This window comes from Galeopterus variegatus, unplaced genomic scaffold, assembly GCF_000696425.1.
Source record: "Galeopterus variegatus unplaced genomic scaffold, G_variegatus-3.0.2 Scaffold578, whole genome shotgun sequence".
NCBI classification, from domain to species: Eukaryota; Metazoa; Chordata; class Mammalia; order Dermoptera; family Cynocephalidae; genus Galeopterus; species Galeopterus variegatus.
Window position 1 is genome coordinate 27,365 of NW_007726689.1, and position 14,434 is coordinate 41,798.

General features: G+C 40.4%; 1 pseudogene; it reads right to left on the minus strand.

Moving 5' to 3' along the window:
- Window positions 1-1,058: 1,058 nt before the first annotated feature.
- Window positions 1,059-1,848, minus strand: LOC103588495 (annotated as a pseudogene).
- Window positions 1,849-14,434: the final 12,586 nt, after the last annotated feature.

Here is a 14,434-nt window from a genome sequence, read left to right on the forward strand (position 1 = left end):
CCGCACAATGACCTCTATATTTATGAGTAGTTTAGATGCAGACACCCAAGCCATCTCTAATAGTAGCAATACAAAAATAATTATAAAAATTTTGAGAGCTTTCTCTATGCCAGGCATGATGCTAAATAATTGATAGAAGTTATCGTTTAAATCTTCCCTACAACTCTGTGAGGTCAGTACTATTATGATGTCCGTTTTAGAGATAGGAAGACTGACATTAGGAGATGTTGTCATTGCTCAAGGTCACACAACTTGTAAAGAGCGGAATTGGGTTTGAACCCAGGTTCTCTGAGTCCAAAGTCCATATATCTAACTACTACATTTCACCACCTCCATTCTCTGAAGAGGAGAAATATTCAAGGGTTAAGTAGCTGTATTAGTCCGTTTTTGTGTTGCTATAATAGAAAATCTGAAACTGGGTAATTTATAAGGAAAGAGGTTTATTTGGCTCATGATTCTGGAACAGTTGGACCTGGTGGGGTCTCGGGCTGCTTCTACTCATGGTGGAAAGCAGCAGGCAGCCAGCGGGTGCAAGGGGAGATGCCAGGGTCCTTTTAAGTAGCCAGCTCTCATGGGAACTAATAGAGTGAGCTCTCACTCACTTACCCCTCACCCAGGGAGGGTATTAATCTGTTAATGAGGGATCCACCCCCTATGACCCAAGCAGCTCTCAACACTGCCACATTGGGCATCTGATTTTGACATGAATTTTAGTGAGACGACATACCCAAACTCTATCATTCTGCCTCTGGACACGATGCCTCTGAGCTCCAGAGGAAGGCGGTTTTGACTTGCTTTGGGGGCCAAGGAGGGATGTTGAGGTCAGAGAACTCATCCTTGTTCTGGGCAGAAGAGCACTTGTGGAACATGGAGATTCTCAGTGGGAAGGTATGTGCCCCCTCCCTGGCTATGACCCTGGCTGACCCCTGAGCTAACCAAGGCCATGGGCTCTGGCCACTATGGGGACAGTCTGTGTGGCCTGACTAGAGACCCCCAGTGCAGGAACTTTGAGCCACAAGAGAAGAGAGTGGAGAACAGAGTGGGTTGGGCAGGACACTTCAGTCTTTCTTGCCGGCCAGGGCCAGGCTGCGGGGGAGCAGCTTGGCATGACCAGAAGGGGACAAGGAGGCTCCCACAGGGGGTCCAGCTTCACTTTATCCAGGACAGTCTTCTTGATGGCAGCTGGTGAGACCTCCTCCTGGTCAGCCATGGACTGCAGCTCTCGTGTGTGGATGCAAGAGGCCTCCACGGCATTGATGAGCAGGGAACAGAAGCCCCAACTCTTCACTCTTCAGTTCAGTTGATGCTGGATGAAAAAGAGCAGCCAAAACAGCAGTGGAGCCGGAAAGCATAAGAAAAAAAGGGAGAGAGAAAGGGAAAGCCTTGAATGGACAGAGGACAAGGTGCCCTACTCTTCAAGGCATGAATGGTGGCCCCAGCAGGAGAGCAGACATTGTCCTTGAGCTGGCCTGGGTGCTGTTCAGAATGCAGTAGCCTCTTGGCAGCCCCCAGGAGGGCCTGTGCCCCAAGGTACACTTGGCAGCCCCCAGGAGGGCCTGTGCCCCAAGGTACACTGCCAGGCACCTTGGAAGCCCCATCTTCACACCCCCCTCAGCCAATGCATCCAGAGCCATGAGTGAGTAGGCAGGGCCACTGCCGCTGAGCCCTGTGACCACCTCCATGCAGAAGTCCACACTGCCCAGGAGCTATTCCAGAAGCCTGCCGTCCTCCACCTGAGCTGGGTGCACATAGCATACAAGGTGGCTTCCTCCTGCAACCGGGGTGTTGGTCATGCAGGATGACCTTGGGGGCTGGCCGGAACACCATCTGCTTCTTCTCAATGGTTCCCAAAGTGCAACACATAGACATTAATAGATAAACTTACAGGGCAGGCAATGCTGGGTTAGATGACGTTAAAAATCTTTTTTTACTACCCTGCATTCTTTCAGAACCTCCATATGGTGACACAAGTTCTGAGCCTCCCAGAGAGGAAACATTGTAGAGTAACTTTCTCATTTAGTGAGCTTTTTTTGGTGAGGTACATTTTGAGGAACTTGTGTTCCATGGAACACATTCTGAGAAAGGCTACTTTAAACTGTTCTAAATTACAAACTAAACAAACATTTAAAAAACACTTTAAAAGCAAAAGGGTCCATTTTACTCTGTAACATTTCTGTTCTTTTCTCATAAAATAATAAGAGAAAAAGAATTAGAGGAAAAAGAGAGAGATGTTTTACTAAATTATAGGTCCATTTTGAATTTATTAATTTTACATTCTGAAGCAACTTTTTGAGATCATAGTATTTTTTTTTGTCTTAGTATGTTTAAACTTGGCAAATCAACTTTCTGAATTTTAGCTCTTGAAACTCCATTTTTATTGAAAAGATCATCTGACATTTTACTAAGTGTTTGATGGGTCAAATATTTTGATGTTTTTCCAAAAACTGAAGGCAAAATATGGATCAAATTTACCTCAACATACTGAAAGGAAAAAGGAAAAGGAAAAGATTTGGAAGAATGTACATAAAATTATGTTAAACTGGAAGCATTTTTTAAAAATCTCAGATAAGGCAATCATATATGAAATTTCTTAAACTCAGCTTCATCTAGAAAGACCGCACTCTTATCCCCAGGCCCTATGCTTGGGCTACACTGAACAGAGAAAATAATAGGTCTTTGGAACAGAGTACACTCAAGGGGGGTCGAGAATGGCCACCTGCAATAAAATATCCCTCCTACTCTGCCTGAATTCCACCAGAAGGGATTCATTATTTAAATCTATTTTTTTGCTGGAAGAAATAAAATACCTTAAACCCATGTTTGTAGTTTGTGTGTATAAATTTTGAATCTAAGGCCGAGTTTTAGCCACAGTCTATTGAGTACCAATGCTTGAGAACTAACTGCACGCATCCAGTGACGGGCACCACCTCTTATCAGGTTCAGCATATTAGGACTGACTACTGGGATAGCGGTAAAACATACAGCCCGGTGAATGGGGGTAGCAGAGCCAGCATGTGCCCTAAACACATCTAGGGTCAACATGTTAAGGTTTACAAAAGCCCTTAGCTTTCATAATTCGACACTTGTTTCCATTGCAGTGATGCGTGCTGTTCTTCCTTTGACTGACGCTGGCAAGACTGAGTCTGTGTGCAGGAGCCTCTTGACCTTGAAATCTCTTGTTCCAGATCCAATCGACTGTAACAGTCAAGGCAGCCACAGGCAGTGAAGTGGGGGGAGATCTTCCTACAAGACCACTGAACCATCACAGGTACCACCTACGTTAAATAGTTTATATTGGAAAATCTTATGTTAAATTAATCTATGTTAGATATAACTAATTCGAAAAGGCTACCACTGGTCAATTTCCACTTATTAGGTCCAAGCCAATGGAGTGAATGGACAACAGTTCACTGTAGATCCCAAACCACACCCCTCATAGCTTTTGACAATGTATATCATCATCTCTTTCCAGTACAAAGTCCAATATCTGTTCCCTATTTGACACTCAATAAATATTTATTCATCACTTATTGAATAAACAAATGAATGGGTAAACCAACAAAAAGGCAAAAAACATCAAGAATCCAAAATGAGAAGTGTTAATAGACATGCTACATCACAAACATTGAAATAAAATAAGTTCATTTCAACTTTTTAAAGAAGATGAGGAAGGGGCCGGCCCGGTGGCGCACTGGATGGTGCGCCACTTGGGAAGCACGGTGGCGCTCCCGTCCGAGGGTTCGGATCCCATATACAGACCGGTTCCCGCTCACTGGCTGAGCGAGGCGCGGGAGCAACACCGAGGGTTGCGATCCCGTTGCCGGTCCCCGGTCCGGTACGGGGGCAACACTGAGGGTTGCGATCCGTTGCCGGACACGGAAAAAAGACAAAAGACAAAAAAAAAAGAAGATGAGGAAGAAAATAAAACTTCAAAACACATTCAAATATAATTCAATAAAAAATTAAAATCAATGAAATAACAATTTTCTGTCTTTTCTATTCCTTGTTGTTGTTTCCTGGAAGTGAGGACCTGGAAATTATCTGATCATGACTAGGTGAGGAACTTCTTGGCTAATTCCTCCCCACAGCAGGTAGACTGATCTAAGAGACCCACCATAACATCAAGCACCTGCTGTGCACCTCTTTTTCACTAGGAGCTTCAGCTTAAAGCTTTTCTGTTAGGTCCCAGGAAATCCACATCCCATACATGGGGTGCTGTTGGCTCACCTGAGCACTAGGAGCATCTCCAGAAATGTTGCCAACAATCAACCTTACAGTGTGATTATTTGGTGGGCCCTTTGCTCCTATCATTGATCTGAGCTGAACCCCATGGTTCAGGAAAATAATGAATACACAAAAATGTCAAGCTGGTTCCACAATGGAGGAAGCAGAATCTGAAAATTGGACTGTATTATACAGGGAGCAGGGAGTATCTGAACCGGCTTCTCTCCATCTTGCCACAGGGTCACTGTTATCAAGCATGTAAACTCCGTAAACCTGTTCAATCCAGGCATTTCCAAACTTTAAAGGTTTATTCAGCATTGAAAAAGGAGAACGCCATTGTATTTGACTTGGCAACCGTGAGTTCTAAATCCATACTGACAATGTCCTTTATGTTCCTGGTCATTTAGTTTATATTTCCAATGCCTGTGCCCTACTCTTTATTTATTTGGCCACAACGACTGTTTTAAAAGGCTCAATATGTTTTAAGACTAAGTGAACTAGATTAACTTTTATTCAAGAGGTGAAAACTGCTACAGATGTCAGGAGCAGTTGTAAGACAGAAAATATTCAGCATGCCACATCTCATTTTTGCTGGCTGGTAAATGATGATTTTGTGCAATGACTGGCAAAATATGGATAAATACACAGCGGGGATGATGAGGAAAAGGAGAATGGGAAAGGGGGGCAAGAGACAAAGGAAAAGGAGCGGAAGAAGGAGGAGGAGGACTTTTAAAGAAGATGAGGAGGAAAATAAAACTCCAAAACACAAACATAATTCAATAAAAAATTAAAATCAATGAAATAATAGTCTTCTGTCTTTTCTATTCCTTGTTGTTTCCAGGCTGATTTGAAAATCCTCCTGCAGGGTTTTCTGGGACACATAGACTGGTCACCATGATATCTCCCACCCTCATTCCCCATGGGCGCCAGGGTTTCCCAGCTCACAAGCAAGAATCATGTTCCTGTTACACGTCTGGATGGCTCTGGAGAGAATCAGTTCACTTTACCTACCCACTTAAAAAGTGTCTCTGGGCCACTATTTATTCATTCATTCAATCAATCATGCAACAAAAATTTGCTGACTCAACAAATATTTACTTTTCAGCAAATATTTATTATGCAAGGAATTCTAAGATAAACTTTAAAATGTGGACATGAAAAGAAATATTAGTAAATATTCTTAAAATATGTTACATGTAGCAAAACCCTGCTTTGTCTCAGCATGTAGAGGTTTTGAAAATATTCAGAAAAGCGAACAAAATAAAATTAAAGGATTTATTATTTCTATAAATTTTTAACTCCTTTTATATTGAGTTCCCTAATGTGCAATAATACATTTGTAGAAAGTGGCTGGATAGAGAAACAGTAGGAGAAAAATAATAGTGATAATATAGTCTAGATTTCTATTGCTTTAAGGATTTCAAAATTATCTTTATATGTTTTCTCAGTGCTCTGACTAATAGCTCTATATTCTGAGTTTAAAACTTCCTGAAATGCTTAATTTACTCAGCATTTCCTTTCAGCCTTTGTAGTGTCAGAATTCTTGGCAATATCTTCTCTCTCTCTCTTCTCTTCTATCTGCAGAAGTCTGCAAAAATGATGTTGGTATAGGGAAACTACCTCACCCAGTGTTCTTATATTCCATAAAGAATCTAAGTGAATTATACCAGCAATGATGATTTTGGATCATGTTTCCCACATTCTAATAAACCCATTTTTTACCTTAGGTAATATTAATCATTTCTTTTTTCCAGAGAAAAGGCCTGTAATTTTCCAATTTTAATTTATTAGTGCTAGCTGTTTGGCTTGAGAATTTCTTTATTACCACATTAATTTTAACCAAATAAAGTTGTCTCCAGTTTTTGTTTTCCTTGGAAGTAAAGACTTTAACTGCATTAAGATGATCAAAGTTATCCAGAGGAGTAACAGGAACATTATTTCTCCTGGTGGTGTTCGTCTCTTCTGTTTTCAGCTTATCACTTTTTTGGAATGCTTTTGCCTCAAGCTTAAAAATGTACCCCACTCCCGGATGATATCTACATCCTAAACCCTGGAACTTGTGAATGTTACTTTATATGGTTAAAAATAAATTAAAAAAAACAAGTGTCTTTGCAGATGTGATTAAGTTAGGGATTTTGAGATGGGAGATTATCCTGGATTATTGGGGTAGGTTCTACATACAATCTCATATGTTCTTTATAAAAGGGAGACAGAGAGAGAGATTTAACACGTAGAGGTGATGTGAAGACAGAGCAGAGAGAGATTTGAAGATGCTGGTCTTAAAGATCGGAGTGCTGCAGCACCAAGCCAAGAAATGCTGGCAGTCACCAAAAGAAGCAAGGAACTGATTCTCCCCCAAAGCTTCCAGAGGGAGTGCAGCTCTGCTGGCCTTGATTTTAACCCACTTATATTCATTTTGGACTTCTGGCCTCCAAAAATGTGAAAGAATAAATTTTTGGTATTTTAAGCCACTAAATTTGTGGTAATTTGTTATAGCAGCCACAAGAAATTAATACAGCAGATTTTAGATTCATTTAACAAACGTATATTGAGAGCCACAGTTTGCTAGGCATTTTAATTGTTGGAAAAGCACTAAATAAAAACACAAATAAAAACATAGTCTCAGGACAGAATAGTTTTTCTCAAGTAGAAAGAGGGTCAAAATAAAATAGAATCTTGGCTCTGCACAAGAGCATACCCTCTCTGTTCATTCACTTCTGATTTTCTGCAAATACACTTCAAAACTGTTTTTGTTCTTTGGGATATATACATACACATATATATGTATTTACATCTTTTAAGGTTTTAGAGGATTTTTATGCATTTATTTCCCAATTTTCTTCACTGTGGAATATTTGTTAACAGGGTTGATTTTTCAGTGAGCAGGATGCATATAGTTCTATATAAATAATATAACTCCCACTGATTTTATTTGAATCCTTTACTAAATGTACATCTGCAGAAAAATTTATACTCATTTCTGATTTTGAAGTTTTAATTCTAGATTATTTTTTCTTTTCTTTCTTTTTTTTTTTTTAATGGTCAATGATGTTACAAGTCCAGGGCAAAATAACACTACTTCTTGTAGATAAGGTAATTTCCTTTTATATTTTGAGTGCTTTGTCTTGTTTATTTCTACTCTTGTCATTGATGGCTAATCTAGTGAATTATTTGACTTCTGCATTTTAGATACTTTCCTTTTCCATTCAGCTTTTAAAGGGTTTTCAGACGACTTTCATTCTTGGTTTATCTGCTATCTTTTATATCTCAGCCTAAGATATTTCTATGTATGTATTGCAAGGGTCTTAGTTTGACTGCTTAAAAATCTCTTTACTCAAAGTCAGACATGTCTTCATTTTTGAAATCTTCAGGTACAGCCCACCATGGGCTGGAGCTTATGAAACTTTTAGATGGTCTTTGAGAAAGAATTTATTTCAGAATTTATAAGTCAGGAATGCTTTTAGTTCCAAGTAACCAAAGATTTAGCAAACTCACTGTGGCTTATTCTGTAAAGACATCTAATGATCTCTCATAACAAGAAGTCTGGAGGTCATGAGTATCCACATGGCTTGGCAGCTCAGTAATGTCATCGAGGAACAAAGCTCTGCCTATCTTTCCATTCCACCATCCTTACTTTGTGTTCTCAAACAGATTGCCACAGCCCCAGCTATCACAATCACATTCAGAAAAGCAGAGGGTGGGACGAAGAGTAAAAGTTTTTTCTTTAAGCAGTTCTCTCCTTTTGTCAGTGAAGAAAAATCTTCCTAGAAGCACTCAGCAGGCTTCCCCTGACATCTCTTTGGCCAGGCCTGACTTGAATATTCCTTCTATAGCTTCAACTGGCAGAGAGGAATGGGATAGAGATGTCTGCCTTGGATAACCCCAATTCATCTGCAGAACGGTACACATTGCTGCCACAAACAAAATCAGAATATTTGTAGGCAAATAAGAAGGAGGAAATGGTGATTAGGTGGACAATAAAGACCGCTGCAATGTTGCAGGGAGCACAAAAAAGCCTGAATATATTATATCCGTGTGAGAGGGGAAAGACAGATCTTAGGGTAGCAGGGAGTTTGACTTCCTGTCATTCACTACCAGCCACCCCCATCCTCCCCAACACCTGTGTTGGCTGGTTTCTTTTTTCCTTTCTAAAATCATCCTTCACATTACCATTGCACTACACAAACATCTTCAGTGAATCCCATTCACTGATAGGATCAACTTCCTGCTATGGTTTTCAAAGCCCCACTTCCTTTGTCTCCAAAAGGTTCTTAACCTCCCCAAATCCCTTTTCAAATGTACCCCCAAGCCAAACTGGTCTATGTATTGTCTTGCAAGGAGAATCACTATCACCATGCTCCTGCCTCAGGTTCCCTTCCTCCGGCTCTTTCTAAAACACTCTCAGGACCTAGCTTACCGTTCTTCTCAAGTAAACCTTCATTGATCCAGATGGTCTACAATGAGCAATCCTCCTCTAAACTCTTGTAAACACTTACACTGGATATCATTCATTTGTTGTTTATCTTCAGACCAACCCCAATCTGGCCAATTATGCTGTGTATTAATAAGGGAGGCCCAGCTGCCCAAACAAGCAGCACCAACCTATCTGTGATAGAACACAATCAAAATTTATTTCTCACTTAGGCCACATCCAAAGTGGATACTCTTTGTTACAGAACTCTGACATGCCTGCAAGCAGTGACTAGGGAATTAATCAGGCTCCTTTCACCTTGTGGTGCTCCCCTCTTCAATTCATGGCCTCCAAGGTTGCTGTAGAAGAAAAGAGTGTGAGACACTCACACTGGATTTTTAATCACATTGTCCTGAAAGTCACACAATACATTCACTTACACCCAGTGGCCAGAACTGGTCATCTGACTGCTCTTAATACCAAGGGGGCTGGGACACATCGACATCAATAGCTCTGCCCTTTGAGAGAGGATCACGTGTCTTTGGTGATCAGATAGTCATTTCTGCCCTATACTGGCCTCCCCTCAGTTTAAGATTTATTTTGCTGGTGCAGTGCAGTGACTCAGATTGACAGGTTGTAAGGAGAAAAATTCTTTACCTGTTGCTTCTAAAATTTGCATAGAAGCCTAAGGTTATATCCAAAACAAAATCTCTTCTCTCTTCATACGTATAAAAAAAGTATTCGGCTACATGCTCATAGTTTATGCTTATTCTCCATCATCCCTGCTCTCAATATTTATTTTAAATTGATTTTTCCTGGGCAGACTTGTTTTACTGTGAGGGTGATACATGCCAAGTGATTCACCGTGGGTCCCACACTGCTTCTAGAGATGGCATAGGTACAGCAACTCCCCATTTGACTTTCCAAAAGATCATTTTATTTGCACTTCAGAATACCATAGAAACAGATGTGAGTAAATTGCATTCAGGTGGAAGAAAGGAACGAAACAGAATGAAATAGAACCAACCTTCATGGCACATACTTGGTTCCAGATGTCTTTTATCTGCTGTCTTTTTACAGCATCCAGCAATTCTATGAGTTAGCTGTTATGAGCCCCAGCTGCCATTGGCCACACCATGTGCCTCCAAATCTAATAGCAGGGATTTGGTACTATTTATGGCTGAGTCCAGACCTCCCATGAATAATTTTGTATTTTAGCTACATTAGGGGCTACATAGACCTTTGCAGATAAACTTGGTAACGAATCAGATTTATTATATTGTCTCTAAAAAAAAAAAACGTACTACAACCTCCCACATAGAAGACGTATTTATCTGGGTGTCAAGCCCATCAATGCACCGGGAGAACCCCCTCCCAACCTGTGCCTAGCTGGGGTGGATACTGCACTACTTTCTGTCCTCCAACGCCCTGGGGTTGTTCCTATCTGCTTGGGATGTCCAGAAAGTATTAGGTAGTGTAAGCACTGCCTAGCTTATTGATTCAATGACGACAAATTTAGAATAGTGAAAGAACAAGAGAATAAGTCTAACTATGATGCACTGATGCTGTGAATTGTAAACTGGTTGTTATCCTATTTTTCAGATAAATCTTATGAGATTTGAGAAGGTGAGTTCTCCTTTTAGATGATTTTAATTAAGGCTACTTCATTTTCTTGATGATTGATTTTTCATGGGTTTCAAAAACAACATTTTAGACATGAAGTAACTTTACCCACATCCACATCCAGGGAGTTGGCCCTGTCATTTTCCTGCAGTGGCTCCGTCTATGAGTTCAAGTTCTGAAGCAACTCCGTGGTTTCAATCACAACAAGTAATCATTCCGTTCTGCACCTCTCTGAAGGCTGCCATTGCTAATTTCCCCCACTGTTTATAAAGAAACTTGCATAATGAGTGTGTTTCATTTGGTGTAGAACTCCTTATTTGTATCATTGCTTTCCTTCAGCAACTGAAAGTCAATACTGTTGACTCTAAAGTAATAGTGCCTGTATGTGGCAATAAGGTACATGGAGATTTAGCTAAAGATTTTATTAATTTGACTCATGTAGATATTCAAATTTGATAAATGAAGACAAAATTACATTTGTAGTCAAAGGTAACTTTTGGCCTGTTGGCAGCAACAGGCTAATTTTTCATGAAACACACCTATTTCCCTTCCTCCTGCACTCACAGCAGGACAGCCTTTCTCAGTCTTATTTGCTGTGGATGTGTGACTCCATTTTGGCTAGTGGAATGTACAGAGAAGTGATATATTCTTTTCCAGACCTATCCTATAAAAACCACCTGTGTGATCCTATGTTCTCTCTTCCTTTGCCTGCCAACTCAATGTTGACACCCAGGGAAATCTCAAAAGCTAGATATATAAGATGGAAGAATCACAAGATGAAAAGAGTCTGGGCTTCTGAATGAGCACACGCCCCTTCCTAACTCCACACCACCAACCGATCCTTATGTGAGCAGTAAATAAAACTCTATTGTATCAAACTACTAAGAGCTGAAGGAAATATCTGTAGCATGACTTTAACTAATATTCTTTACTAGACCTATTAATTCTATTTTGTCACTGAATTTTTACTTTATACCAGTGGGTGTCAATCAAGGGTAATTTAGACACTCTCCCAGGGGACATTTGGCATTATCCAGAGACTTTTTAATTGTCACAACTGGGATAAGGGTGATTGGATTGCTACTAGCTTTTAGTGGGTGGAGGCCCTGGATACTTCTAAAGATACTACAATGCATCACACAGCCCCCACTTGCATTATCTAGTCCAAATGTCAAAGGTGCGAAAGCTGAGAAACTATGGTTTAGGCTATGTCTATTTGGCAAAAATAAATATAATTAAATATTTGGCTAACTTCATTATATGTCTTATTTAGTAATCTTCTAATCCTGTCTGACTAATTTAGGATCTTGTTTTAGTGGTGTGATCCACTGACAGCTTTGGTCACTAACTGTCATTTGTGCAATGCTCAATGAACTCTAGACTTTTCTTTCGGCTTCCATAGCCATCTTTACCCAGTCCTTCTCTTACACCATACTATTTTCCCCATCATATGTTTATTGCTGAATCTCTAGAAATTCTCACAATATCTGGTATAGAGTAGGTGCTTGGTAAACGTTTGCTGAATTAAGACTGGCTTAATTAATGTAAATAGAACCATGAGGGAAAAAAGGATGAACTGCTCCTGCCCTCTCCTCTCCTCTCCCGTAGCTCCAATGACACTAGCTCACTCTGGTTCTTCTTTCCCCATTCTGTCTTCAATGTCTTCTCTGCTTGCCCTCTAAATGTACTTCTTCTGCAAGTCAAACAGTTTCTTCTTTCTCTCCCACCTTTGGACAACTCAATCTTACGACTTCAACCATCACGTCTACTCAAAGAACATTCAAATTTTATCACTAATCCAAATTTTCTCCTGAGATTGAAGGTCAAAAACATGCCTACCTGTGTCCACTTGTGTAATTCCTCCATCACCTGCAACTCAGTTGGTCTAAAGCTGAATGTATCACCCTCCCAAAAACATTGTACCTCCCCACTCCTTGCCTTGTTTCATTTTCCATGAGCATTACAATCATTGTTCCGTGGCATCAACCAAGACCCTTCCCTCTCCTGCACAGACTGCTAGGTACGTTATAGGTGCTTAACAACTTATAGCCTCTCTTCCCCATCTCTTTGTATAAGTTATCTTGTATAGCTTTAATTTTCCATTTTCTTGTTTGGATTTTAAAGATCCAGAGCAGCATTGGTCAATAGAAATAGAGTATGAAGCATATATGTAACTTTAAACTTTCAAGTAGCCACATTAAAAGATGAAAAAGAAACAGGTGAAATTAATTTTAATAATATCATTTATTTAACCCAATATGTCTAAAATATTATCATTTCATGTGCTCAAAATAAAAACATTCTTGTTTGTGTTCATGATACTTGGTAGAATGTCTGCCATGCAAATGTATTTGGCCAAAGAAACTAACCTCCCTTTCATGGGACTGGTTTCTCTTTGTTCTTAAAGTGCTATAGAACTTACATTGTACACTGTTTTATACCTAATTGCAATTTTAAATTGTTTTCTACTTTCTTGACATAATATGTACCTTTTATCCATATGAGAGTACTTCAAAAAGTTGATGTAAAAATAGAATTGAAAAATAATACGAATCTTTCCAAGAAGTTTTTGAAATGCTCTCATACTATTCCCCACTCAGTTCTAGGAGTTTGTTGGCAAAGTGACTGAGACAGGACAGGGTGCTGGAAATAAATGGCAAGACTTCTGCTGACAGATGAGGACACAACAAAGACAGCAACTAACATGTAGTAACTGCTCTTCCAAAACCTGAGGCACCTGGTTTAGAAACACGTGTATATTGTGACATAGGCTAGTAAAGAGCAGCAGGAGGCCCATGTAACAAGAGTGGTGCGATTGAGGAGGAGATAAGTAGGAAGACAGGGATGAAGCGGAAAGGTCACCAGGAGGCGTATTGTGTAAGTCCACCTAGGATTTAAAGTTTTGTCCAAAGATGGAAGAAAGCCATGGGTGGTTCTGAGGAGAATTCCTTATGATCTGATTTACATTTTTGGAAAGATAATTTCTACTCTCATACAGAAATGAAGTACAGAGGCAAAGGTGGAAGCGTAAAGACTGGTGAGGAAGCCACGGGCAATCTAGGAGGCCTTGTAAAGGCTCATGCCGAGGAGGTGGGAGTGCGGTAGGGAAGGTACTTGCGTTTATGGTATTCAAGACTTCCTGATGGATAAAATTAGGCTTTGAGAGAGAGTGAGAAATCAAGGATGATGCTTTATTTTTGGCCTAAGCAACTGGGTTTATAGGAGTGGCATGAACTGAGATGGGGTAGACGTGTAAGGAGCAAATGTGGGGAGGAGCGTCGAGAGCTCACTTTGGCTTTGACATGGATGAGACGCCTGTTAGACATCTTCTTCAGCTGGGATTAGAGACGGCTGTAACCGTAGCTGGAATAAGCTGCAATTTTATATTTCTCTGTCTCAAAAGTCCAGAGGTTGACAATCTAAGGCTAGAGAAGTAGCTCTGCTCCATGCAGTCACTAGAGATTTAGGCTGTTTCTAGCCTTCTGGTCTGACATCCCTTGGTATGACCCCCATGAACCAAGCTTGAATTCCCATAATTATATCCATGTTTCAGGCAACAGCATGTGGAAAGGGGAAAGAGGTGGCAGATAACATAGGCTAACTGTCTCTTAAGGAATGTTCTTGGCAGCTGGCACATGACACTTCAACTTACATCTTAGTGGCCTTAAATCAATCACATGGTAACTCCTAGCTACAAAGGAGGCTGGTAAACAGAGTTTTCATTCTGGGTGTCATATGCCTAGCTGAAAATCCTATTGCCAAAGTGGAAAGGGGAATTGAATACTGGAAGACAACCAAAAAATTTCTTTCCCACCTGGTTTGCCCTGTCCCCATTTCTCAAGACCTCCGTATCTCTAAATTTACTCAGCAATTTAAGGCCTCTTCTGATTTGACTTCTCAGCATATTCTTCACTGTTCATAGCTGCTTCCTCAAAACACACATACCTTTTGGCTGTGCCACAGTTTTCCTGTTTCTTGTTTGTTGGATTGTTTTCTTCACGTTGTTTCTATCCTCAGGGTTGGCCTCCTATCTCCAACGACTAGTTAGAAGTTATGAAAAGGACATCACTTCAGGTGTCAGCCTCCTTTGTAGCTACTTCTCCAGGTCCACTGCTACATTCCTCTTCTTCTGGACCCATGGTACCAGGGTAAGATTAGTTCTTGAGGATCCAACAG